Below are 12,215 nucleotides of genomic sequence, written 5' to 3'. Positions count from 1 at the left end.
CTCTGCCCTAGAATGACAGAGTTTGTCAATCTTCCTGGTAAATTAGTTGACATGTAAGGAACCTGCATCAACCTCAACCTTCCAAGATTAAAAATGGTTGGGGTTGGTTGGCTTTGTTAAAGCATAAGATGCAGAAGCTTTTAGCAATTGCTAAAATGTTTAATCACAAGGTATTTTACATGAATAGACCGCAGTTAATACCAGAAAAAAACACTGCTAAAATTTCCTACAGATTTACTAGAAGCATGGTCTATTAAGTCATAGCAGCAGTGTGAGCACTGAACATAATATGAACAATGAATATAACACTAATGATGAAGATTACATGCGCAAGGACAGTAAATAATTACCAAAGAACACAAGCCCAATACCACAACCCTTGAACGTGGCAACTATTACACTAAGCAACAATCATAACATCATTAAATTAATCATTTGGTCTTAAAATAACAATCTACGTTGAACAGCTGAATATCAAGGAACAAGAAATATAATTCAACTTTACTCATATACAAGAAAACTATCAAAAATCTACATCTATAAAAAATCACTTAATATCAGACCAGATGCCACTACAACATGAGTATTCCCTAAATATTGGTTGTTAGACTCATAACTCAGAGGACTCCCTTTTATTTCTGCGTTAAAGATCAAAATCACAAAACCTGAAACCTCTGCAACCACAAAACATTTTATTTCACAAACAACAAGTAAAACCAGGGTGATTATACTTACATTAACTCCTAAAACATGCCTAGAAGGATTACAATTCAACAGACACCGTTAACAGGACGTGACAACACCTACTAAACGCATTTAGGAAAGGAAATAAGGAAGAATAAAACTTGAAGAATAAGCAAATGGTTATGAAAATGTCGAACTCAGCGCACCTTCATGTTAGCGCTATTTGAGCTGGCTCCGCTATGCTAGAGTTTCGATGGCTTTTTCATTAACATATTGAGGATTTTGTGAAATATCTCGATATTAATGTTTAATAGTAATCTGTGGATGCTTCCATTGAATTTGCTCTTATTGTATTGAACCAAGGATGTTCAATGGTATGCTATCATTTGGGTTGATTTATTTGCTATTTCCGAGCGAGTAAAATTTGTTAATTAAGATGTTAGATCTAATACATCTGTTAATTTATTTCACGTTTGATTGATGATTTATCTACCTACATATATGCGTAGGAAATTCCGAAATAAAGAGTTAGAACTCACCACTGCCAATGGAAATGAACTGTTCACATAAATTCGCGAGTGAAACATTGTTAATCCACCGTATTAAGTTTCACCATCAAAACATTACTGTACAAGTGATTTTATGACCTGAGTAATCAACTACAAAGCGATAAAAAAAATAGTTTCCCAGTTAACTTACCAAAACGCAGTGTCGTTCCAGGAATCAGTCGCACGCGTATGGTTCCTGTACAGAGTCAGGTATCTCTCTCTCTCTCTCTCTCTCTCTCTCTCTTCCACTCGCTAACTCCTCTCTCCTCAACCTCTTCCTCTCTCTCCCTCTACTTCTCTCTCACCATCTCACACATCACTCTCCGCTCTCGCTCTCTACTCACCCTCTCTCTCTAGGCGCGCGGAGAAGACGAGGTATCTCTCTCTCTCTCTCTCCTCTCTCACATCTCTCTCCCTCTCTCTCTATCTCACATCTCTCTCTCCGATCTCTCTCTCTCTCTCCTCTCTCTCTCTCTCTCTCCTTCTCTCTCTCTCTCTCTCACTCTCTCATATACTCTCTCTCTCACTCTCCCATTCACTCACTCTCTCTTCTTCTCATACTCGCTTCTCCTCTCTCTCTCTCTCTCTTTCTCTCTCTCTCCATCTCTCTCTCGTCTCTACCTCTCTCTCGTTCATTCACCTCACTTCTCTTCTTCTCTCTCTCTTCTCTCTCTCTCATCTCTCTCTCTCATTACTCGCTCAACTCTGCTCTCACTCGTCTCCCTCGCTCGCCAGCTCCTCAAGCTCTCTCTCTCTCTCTCTACTCTCTCCTCTCTCTCTCTCTCTCTCTCTCTCTCTCCTCTCACTCTCTCTCTCTCTCTCTCATACTCTCTCTCTCTCCTCTCTCTCTCTCCTCTCTTCTCTCATACTCTCTCCTTCTCTCTCTCTCTCTCATACTCTCTCTCTCTCTCTCTCTCTCTCTCTCTCTCTCTCTCATACTCTCTCTCTTCTCTGATACTCTCTCCTCTTCTCTCTTACTCTCTCTCTCCTCTCATCCTCTCTCTCCTCTCCCCTTCTCTCCCTCCTCTCTCTTCCTCTCTCTCTCTCTCTCTCTCTCTCTCTCATACTCTCTCTCTCTCTCTCATACTCTCTCTCTCTCTCTCTCATACTCTCTCTCTCTCTCTCTCTCATACTCTCTCTCTCTCTCTCTCTCATACTCTCTCTCTCTCTCTCTCATACCTCTCTCTCTCTCTCTCTCTCTCCTCTCTCTCTCTCTCTCTCTCTCTCTCTCTCTCTCTCTCTCTCTCTCTCTCTCTCTCTCTCTCTCTCTCTCTCTCTCATACCCTTGCTCTCGCTCTCTCTCATACCCTCTCTCTCTCTCTCTCTCTCTCTCTCTCTCTCTCTCTCTCTCTCTCTCTCTCTCTCTCTCTCTCTCTCTCTCTCTCTCTCTCTCTCTCTCTCTCTCTCTCATACCCTCTCTCTCTCTCTCTCTCTCTCTCTCTCTCTCTCTCTCTCTCTCTCATACCCTTTCTCTCGCTCTCTCTCATACTCTCTCTCTCTCTCTCTCATACCCTTTCTCTCGCTCTCTCTCATACCCTCTCTCTTTCTCTTTCTCTCTCATACCCTTTCTCTCGCTCTCTCTCATACCCTCTCTCTCTCTCTCTTAGTCTCTCTCTCTCTCTCTCTCTCTCTCATACCCTCTCTCTCTCTCTCTCTCTCTCTCTCTCTCTCTCTCTCATACCCTCTCTCCCTCTCTCCCTCTCTCTCTCTCTCTCTCTCTCTCTCTCAGTCTCTCTCTCTCTCTCTCTCTCTCTCTCTATATATATATATATTTAGTTTTGTAAATTAAGTGTGGTTGATAAGATTTTTTTTCACTTTCTCAAATATATGGCCGATCCAAGCCTATTGTCGCAGATACTAAAGGGTGAAAGAAAAAAAAAAACATGAGAGATAAGTCAAGCATGATTATTGTCTTTCTAAAAAGGACAGGTTGAAAGATGGTGCAAGATTGTGTGTTGCAGAGTTTGCAGCAAATTTGACCGATGGTGATACACCCTTAGGCAGCGCTCGCATATGCATTTTAGTGAGGTTGAGAGAGGGAGGGAGGGAGGGAGGGAGGGAGAGGAAGGGAGAGGGAGAAAGAGAGGGAGAGGGAGGGGGAGGGAGAGGGAGAGGGAGAGTGTGAGAATGATATAGAATGCTGTATACGATATTGAATAAAATATATCAAATACAACAAATAAATCATATGCAAATACTATACGAACATCACACTAGTGAGGCAATCGACAGGTCAGGTCAGGTCAACTTTGATTGACAGCTAATTTGCTAATCCTCGCCATCCCACAGACCTACACCTTCATAATGAGCTTATTGCCACGCCCCGTACATTCCTGACTGCCTTCCTGAGTGCCCGCCGTGGGGTCAAGATTCGGGGGACGGCGGATGCGAAGCCTTCCCATATAAGCAGGAAGTTTGGAACATACCGATAGACCGGGAATCGGCTACGCTACGTTGACACAGAATTTCCCCGCCTGTTCATACGTGTTGTGATATTGTTTATTGCTGTGACCATTGTGCCGTAGTGAATGTACCTATCGTGCCCCATAACGTCAGACTATCTGCGTTATGGAATAAACCTGTAATGTTCAAACCCTGTGTCTGGCATCACTACCTATTTTGTGCTGGGTTGTCAGTTACGACAGACTAAGACAACCCTCACAGAGAGAGAGAGAGAGAGAGAGAGAGAGAGAGAGAGAGAGAGAGAAGGGGAGAGAAAGAGAAAGAGAAAGAGAGAGAGAGAGAGGGAAGGAAGGAGAGAAAGAGAAAGAGGGAGAGAAGGAGAGAGAGAGAGGGAAGGAGATAGATAGAGAGGGAGAGAGAGAGGGAAGGAAGGAGAGAAAGAGAAAGAGGGAGAGAAGGAGAGAGAGAGAGGGAAGGAGATAGATAGAGAGAGAGGGAGAGAGAGGGAAGGTAGGCGAGCGCGTGCGCGCGCGCGCGAGAGAGAGAGGGGGGGGGTTGAAGGAGATAAAGAGAAAGAGAGGGGGAAGGAAGGAGAGAAAGAGAGAGAGAAAGAGGGAGAGAAGGAGAGAGAGAGAGGGAAGGAAGGCGAGAGAGAGAGAGGGAAGGAAGGCGAGAGAGAGAGAGAGAGGGGGGGGGAGGCGAGAGAGAGAGGGAAGGAAGGTGAGAGAGAGAGGGAGAGAGAGAGAGAGAGAGAGAGAGAGAGAGAGAGAGAGAGAAGGAGAGAGAGAGAGGGGGGAGGGAGGAGAGAGAGAGGGAAGGAGAGAGAGAGAGAGAGGGAAGGAGAGAGAGAGAGAAGGAAGGAGAGAGGGAAGGATAGAGAGAGAGAGAATGAGAGGGAAGGAGAGAGAGAGAGGCTGGGGGGGGGGAGGGAAGGAAAGATAGAGAGAGAGAAAGAGGGAAGGAAAGAGAGAGAGAGAGAGGGAAGGAAGGAAGGAAGGAAGGAAGGAGAGAGAGAGAGAGAGAGAGAGAGAGAGAGAGAGAGAGAGAGAGAGAGGCTGGGGGGGGGGGAGGGAAGGAAAGATAGAGAGAGAGAAACAGGGAAGGAAAGAGAGAAAGAGGTAGAAGGAAGGAAGGATGGAGAGGGAAAGGGAGAGGGAGAGAGAGAGAGAGGGGGGGAGGGAAGAAGGGAGGGAATGAGAGAAGGAGGGAGGAAGGAGGAAGGAAGGGAGAGAGGGAAGGAAGGAGGGAGAGAGGGAGAGGTAGAGGGTGAGGGTGAGGGAGAGAGAGAGAGGGAGAGGATGATGAAGAGGAAGAGGAGGAGGGAGAGGGAGAGGATGGAGAGAGAGAGGAAGAAGAGAGAGAGGAAGGAGAGGGAGAGAAAGGAGAGGGAGAGGAAGGTGAGGGGAAGGAAGGAGAAGGAGAGGGAGGAGAGGGAGAAGAAGGAAAGGGAGAGGAAGGAGAGGGAGAGGAAGGAGAGAGAGAGAGAGAGAGAGAGAGAGAGAGAGAGAGAGAGAGAGAGAGAGAGAGAGAGAGAGAGAGAGAGAGAGAGAGAGAGAGAGAGAGAGAGAGAGAGAGAGAGAGAGACGATATAACAGTTTTGCATAATTCACTTTTCTTGTTCTCACTATTTCCCAAGGACCCAGTAGAGTACCTTATGTATATATCTATCAATTGTATTTCAAATAGTACCTTGTTTATGATTTAACTAATATCTATTTTCAAATGTAATTGTAACTAGCATATATTAATTTTATCTTGACCCCCTCCAGTAGTTTGCCAGACCTCCACCCCCCACCCCAAATGTTTGATATCTGTATCCTTGTAAGAGCTGAATAACGATGAAAGAGCCACGATCTCTGGCATACGCGTTAAACAAGGGCAGTTATGAAAGGTTTTCAATTGTGGTTGGAAGCAAGAGAAAAGCCAGGTAGAAGGAGAGAACCTAATTTATCCAAATCGTTACCAAGGCTCAGCTTGATTTGCAATTTTATCGGGATTAGATAAGACCATGTTAACCCTGCCCTACTGATGAATGACTGTCATATTCTAGGAAAGAAGTGAAGCTGAGATTATCCTCTTGAGACAATCGTTCTTACTAAAAATGTATATAAAGGTACGAAAAGTGGCTAAGATTTCGTTTTTGTACGTGAGATGAGGTGGTAGGTCGTTGATGAGGAGTGAAATCTAGATCCAAAATCCAAGCGGCATAACAGCTTCGATAGATTGTAAGCTGGAGAGAAAGCTTTGCTGGAGGACTTTTATGCCTTATGTTTGAAAAATGATAAGGAATAAGGAAAGTAAAATAAGGTACAAAATCTTATATTATTTTTGTGAACTATATTATAATCGCATAACGAACACACACACACACACACACACACACACACACACACACACACACACACACACACACACACACACACACACACACACACACACATATATATATATATATATATATATATATATATATATATATATATATATATATATATATATTTAAACTTGTATATTTGATGGAATTAGCCACTTCATGAAATTACTGAGAGATCTGTAATTCCAAAAGCATAAGCAAGAACACATGAGTAAATGTGTTATAAACGGATAGCGTTTAACATGTCAATTCTAGATACATTTCTTCAAGTAAAAAAATTGACCTGATCATTGAGGCTTCTCACACTATAGACTGACCCTCTTCTCTCTCTCTCTCTCCCTTCCTCCCTCTCCCTCTCTCTCTTTCTCTCTCTCTTTATCACTCTCTCTCTCTCTTTCTCTCTCTCTATCTATCTCTCACTCTCTCTCTCTCTGTCTGTCTGTCTGTCTCTCTCTCTCTCTCCCCTCTCTCTCTCTCTCTTTCTCTCTCTCTCTCCCTTTCTCTCTCTCTTCCTCTCTCTCTCTCTCTCTCTCGCATTATCTCTTTCTCTCTCTCTTTCACTCTCGCTCTCTCTCTTAGTTTTTGTTTTTAATATTAGATGATTATAGTTAGCCCAACCCTGGTCACATGAATGTAAGAAAACGATACATCGTACTCTGAGAAGGGATGACTTGTATAATAGCAATGTTGATATCTTTTACAAATGGTTCACGTTCTCTCCTCGAGTGCATTTAAAAAAAGAAAGATTCAAAACTGATCACCCAATATCAATTCATCCGTGTCGTCGCCTCAAGGAAAGAACAAATGACAGTTGGCAGTAATACTAGCATATTAGGTTATACCAAACAATATTTCACCGTCTGCACCAGCTCTCTTATCTGAATTAATCCAAAATCTCTCCTCAATGGCCAGATTTTGAGGTACAGCTGACTTGTTGTGTGATTTGACCGTTAATCAGACTGGTTCTAGTCATTGTGGCAAAACAAATCAAGAAAAAGGCATATTTGAGATAGATCAAAATCGCTACCCGTTCTAATTGTTCGATTGTCATGAAAGAAATGACATTTTAAAGCTTACATTAAACCTCATAGCGTACCTATTCATCAAAGCGAAATTCGAAAACGTATTTCTTTATATATATATATATATATATATATATATATATATATATATATATATATATATATATATATATATTAGTAGTAGTAGCAGCTGAACAGTGTGGACGTACTGAACTGTTGCTCTGAAAAAACTTCTTAATTTCTCATCCCCGCCTGCCACGAGGCTGAGGGGAAATGAACAGAGATTAGTGAAGTGTACAAAGCACTGAATGATCTAGAAAAAAATAGGAAAGACAAAATAGAAAACAAATTAGAACAAAAAACAACTGGAAGGAAAAGAAGTGGCATCAAGGAGAGAGGGGAGGTCAAAACGCTGGGTCAGCTGTTCAGCATGGCCCAGCTACTTCCAAGGTGACCTTGACCAGACTTAAATAACTCTAAGAATTTAAACACTACATGTTTAAACCAAGGAGAAGTAAAAGAAACTCTAAAACTGAAAAATGTTTTAAACACAATGAAACAAAGCGATTTATATGCCAAACCTGTGATAGGAAAAATGCCACAAATGTGAAAATACTTACTTGAAAAACAGGAAAGAAATTATAAGTAATATTGATGCTTACCTAACAGGCATCAATAATGAACTAAAAACAGAGAATCAAGAAAATATACAGAAAGACTGCAGCTGGTGCAGAGACATCAATACTAAAAGTAATTCTAGTCTTGAAACTGAACTGGAAAAAAATCAAAGTTGTGACGATATATCGGAAGCCATTTTTATTATTTATTTATTTATATATTTTTTAGAATTGAGAAAAATACGGACACAATGGCAGAAAATGTATATGCACCCGTATCAGACAAACTGGAAAAAGAGGAAATGAGCCATATCGGTGACCAAAATATCAGCACACTCAAAATATGTGAAGGCCATGCCCACTAGAAAAGATAATTCAGAAAATATATGAAGAATTTAAGGACTTCAAGATTCAATGCTTGAGGGAGATACAAATATTGAAAGATGGAATTCATAAATTAAAACAAGAGCAAAAAGTAAACCCTAAAGAAAAAAAGGTAACTCAGGTTGCTGAATTGGAAACAGAAAAGGCTGTACAAGACACTAAAATGTAAAAGTAAAGCCAAAGAAGAAACAAGAAAATCCAAAAGGTGAGTCAAGTAAAGTAAATCAGGAAGAAATAGTAAGGCAAAAATCGGATAAACAAGTCAAGAATATTCTAGACAAGGATATTTCAGACACTGAACAACAACAACAAAAAAAGATGAGGCTGACTTGTAGGCGAGTTGTAGTTGTAGGTTGTAGGCAACAAAAATAAGCAACCAAAACAACCTACAAAAGAAAAGTCTGAGAAGAAAAATGAAGATACATTCAGAGCAAATAGGCTCTTTATATACAATCTAGAAGAAAATGATCCTGAAATCAGGAAAACAAATGATATGAAAATGTTTAATGATATCATAACAAAATTGAACCTCAATGAAATTATCAAAGTTGAGAGTGCCTTTAGAGAAGGCAAATATTTAAAGGAGGCTTTGAGACCAAGGCCAATTAAGGTCAAATTAAAAAAGGAAAAACAGAAATGGAAACTGATTGAAAAGAATATAAAACTAAAAGAAATTGACGAATATAAAGAAGCATGGATATCACCGGACTTGAGCTATGAAAAAAGCCAGTAAAAAAACTTTGATAAATAAACTAAGGAAGAAATAGAGAAAACAGAAAAAAAGACGGAGCAGGAAAACACTGGTATATCACCAGCAATAGACAAGGACATTCAGTCCTGCGAAGCATATCTATTCGAACAAAGGCAGGTGATGAAACGCCCACCGCTACACCGGGGGAAGGTCCAGCTCCCCCAAAATAGCGGGAAACGACATCAACTATCTAACAACAATAGTTAATGTAGACACGCAAAGAAATAATTTATTTGAGATTCTCATATTGATAAATATACAGGGATTATATCCAAAAAGTAACCAGACAAAACCTACATATCTAGAGGACATGGCAAAGATCAACAATTATTCAATGATAGCTCTTACAGGAACTCATCTGAATGAAGACACAAAAAATGAAGAAATTAAAATTAATAACTATGAGCTAATAAGGAAAGATAGAAGCAGAGGAGGAGCAGCTCTTTCTATCAGGAAAGAATTAGCAACTAGAATGGATAAAAAATACACTAACAATACAGTAGAAATACTAGGGGTATTGACAAAAGTTACTAAAGAGCTATACATTATTTTATACAGACCTCCTGGAACAACAGAAACATCTTTCAATTAATCACTAGGCATTATTAGTAATTACATTGTCAATACAAGGGAAATTGATGATATTATGATACTTGGCGATTTTAATTTCCCCTTTATCGACTGGGAAACAAAGAAAATAAAGATAGGAGCAAATGCCACTAAAGATGAAAAACAACAAGCGAGAATGCTTTTAGATTTTGAAGAAAATTTTAACCTTTACCAAGTCATCAAAATTCCAACAAGGGAAGAAAATATACTGGACCTTGTTTTTATTAGTAAAGCGAAAGATGTACACAACATATCATCAACTTATACAGCTCAATCAGACCACAAAATAATTGAAATCACATTGAATAAGTTAAATAATCAGAAAAGTAGTGAAAAACAGATAGCCGAAGCAGAAAAGAGTCTCAGATCTTTAAACTTTAGCCATAATCAAATAGATTGGAAAAAATTAAACGCAACACTAGAAAAGTCACTGAAAGATATTGACGTCCTCTTAACACCAAATGATATACTAAAGAAGCTTTATAATGCATGTAAAGATGTTTGTAGAATGTTTGTGCCCCTAAAAAACAACAAAAACAAGAATATTATACCAAGAGATCGAAGGATCATGTTAAGAAACAAGAAAAATAAGGTTAACAAATTGAAAAAAACAACAGATCAGATCAAGAGAGAAAGGATCAAAGCAGAGATAAGGCTGTTAGAAGATAAATTAAAACTGTCTATAGGTAACCAAAAATCAGCCGAAGAAAAAAGAGCTGTGGAAGCTATAAAACAGAATGCAAAATATTTTTCTCTTATGCAAACAACAGGTTAAAGAGAACAGAAATTGGGTCTCTTGAGAATAATGGTGCATTGGTAACTGATTCAAAGGAAATGGCTGAATTACTCAAATTGCAATATGAAGTCTATAGTGTCCCAAGAATAGAAAATTTAATATCAGACCCACAACAACATTTTAGTATTATTAGTAACGAAGATGAATGTCTCACTGACTTCATATTCAATGAAAAAGATATTCTTGAAGCAGTAAGTGAAATCTCAACAAACTCAGCAACTGGGACAGATGAAATCCCAGCAATCTTAAAAAAAAAAAAAAAAAAAAAAAAAATCTTTGGACATGGGGATTATCCCCAGCTTACTGAAAGAGGGTACTATAATTCTAATATATAAAGGTGGAAACAAAGGTCAGGCCAAAAATTATAGACCAGTAGCACTAACATCTCATATAATAAAAAAAAAATGAAAGGGTAGTGAGGAAAAAAAAATTGTCCAGTTTTTAGACAAAGAAAACAAGATAAATCCCAGGCTACATGGATTCAGAAGTGGTAGATCTTGTTTATCACAGATCCTGACACACTTCGAACACATACTAAGGGACCTAACTGAAAATATACCTAGACTTTGCAAATGCTTTTGACAAAGTAGATCACGGCATTCTGCAACATAAGATTAAATATCTTGGAATGGGGGGGAAGTTGGAAGATGGATTTACAACTTTCTAATAAATCGTAAACAAAAAGTACAAATTAATGGGCTTTACTTGAAGGAAAGGACTATTATGAGTGGGGTGCCACAAGGGTCCGTTCTTGGGCCCTTGTTATTCCTTATTATGGTTGGTGACATTGATAATGGTGTGAAACACTCGAGAGTAACATCATTTGCAGATGATACAAGAATAAGTACACCCATAGATATACAAGATAATGAAAACAAACTTAACGAGGATCTACATACCATCTGTAAGTGGGCATATCATAATATGAAATTCAATGCAGATAAATTTGAAATCATAAGATATAGTCCAACTGGAAATTTAAGAGCAAGATCATATTTTGTCGAAGGTGTAGAGATTGAGGAGAAAAAAGTAGTAAAAGATCTAGGACTCTATATGAGTAATGTCATGAGTTTCAGTCACCATATAGAGCAGATTGTCAACAAAAGAAAAGTTATGAGTAGATGGGTAATAAGGACTTTTAACACAAGAGACCCAGAACACCTTTTACCACTATGGAAAACATTAGTGACCACAAGTATGAAGCCCAAATCTTACAAAAGATATAATGTTGATAGAACAAGTCCAAAGAATCTTTACACGTAAATTAGACAATATGATGGGTATAAACTATTGGGAAAGACTAAAAAAACTAAGACTGTACTCACTACAAAGGCGGAGAGAGATACTTTATTATATATATGTGGAAAATTATTGAAAACTTGACACCAAATCCAAGACCTGTTGAAGGAGGGGGAATTTAGGTAAGACATTCCCCCAGGCAGGGAAGAACATGCTATCGCACTGGGATAAGTGCACAAGCATGCCTGTTAAGAAAAATGCAAAAACAAAGTTTCCTAATAAACGGACTTGAATTGTTTAATAGCATACCGAAGGATATAAGAAACCTAAATCAGTGCAGTGTAGAAGTGTTTAAAAGAAAACTGAATCAAATTCCATCCCTCATCAAATTCAGTTGCTTGCAACTGACAAAAACGGGCATGCCAGGATGGCCCTGGTATGCTATAACTACCACCAAACAACCAAGTAACCATATATATATATATATATATATATATATATATATATATATATATATATATATATATATGTGTGTGTGTGTGTGTGTGTGTGTGTGTGTGTGTGTGTGTGTGTGTGCGTACACACACATTCACACGTGTAAATAACTATTATCCCTCCGGCATAAACTCACGTTCATCTCTGTCTGTGTCCTTTGTGACCCGTGCAACGTTTCCTTTGCTGATTTCTATGTCAATCACAATAAAACATTTCAATTACGATAGTTGCTGTGCTATGAATTCGTAATTACCTTTGCACTGCTAAGGGATATTCTGTTGAAATTTCAATGG

General features: G+C 39.2%; 1 protein-coding gene across 2 annotated transcripts in view; it reads right to left on the bottom strand.

Annotated features, from left to right (window-relative positions):
- LOC122254137 (putative RNA helicase mov-10-B.1) overlaps positions 1 to 1,418 on the bottom strand; it is a 37,851-nt gene extending 36,433 nt beyond the window's left edge. Inside the window, exon 1 of one of the 2 annotated variants that reach the window (XM_086536401.1) lies at positions 1,384 to 1,418. The gene's annotated coding sequence lies outside the window, so the exon portion shown is untranslated. Of the gene's footprint in view, positions 1 to 735; positions 901 to 1,383 lie in introns of those variants that run through there. The other variant, XM_086536400.1, reaches the window with a different exon arrangement.
- Between the last annotated feature and the right edge of the window lie 10,797 nt (positions 1,419 to 12,215).

This window comes from Penaeus japonicus, unplaced genomic scaffold, assembly GCF_977035675.1.
Source record: "Penaeus japonicus unplaced genomic scaffold, GWHDUDI00000001_assembly GWHDUDI00000004, whole genome shotgun sequence".
Taxonomy (NCBI): Eukaryota; Metazoa; Arthropoda; class Malacostraca; order Decapoda; family Penaeidae; genus Penaeus; species Penaeus japonicus.
Note: the sequence above shows the minus strand (reverse complement) of the source record. Positions and strands in the feature narration are given on the sequence as shown.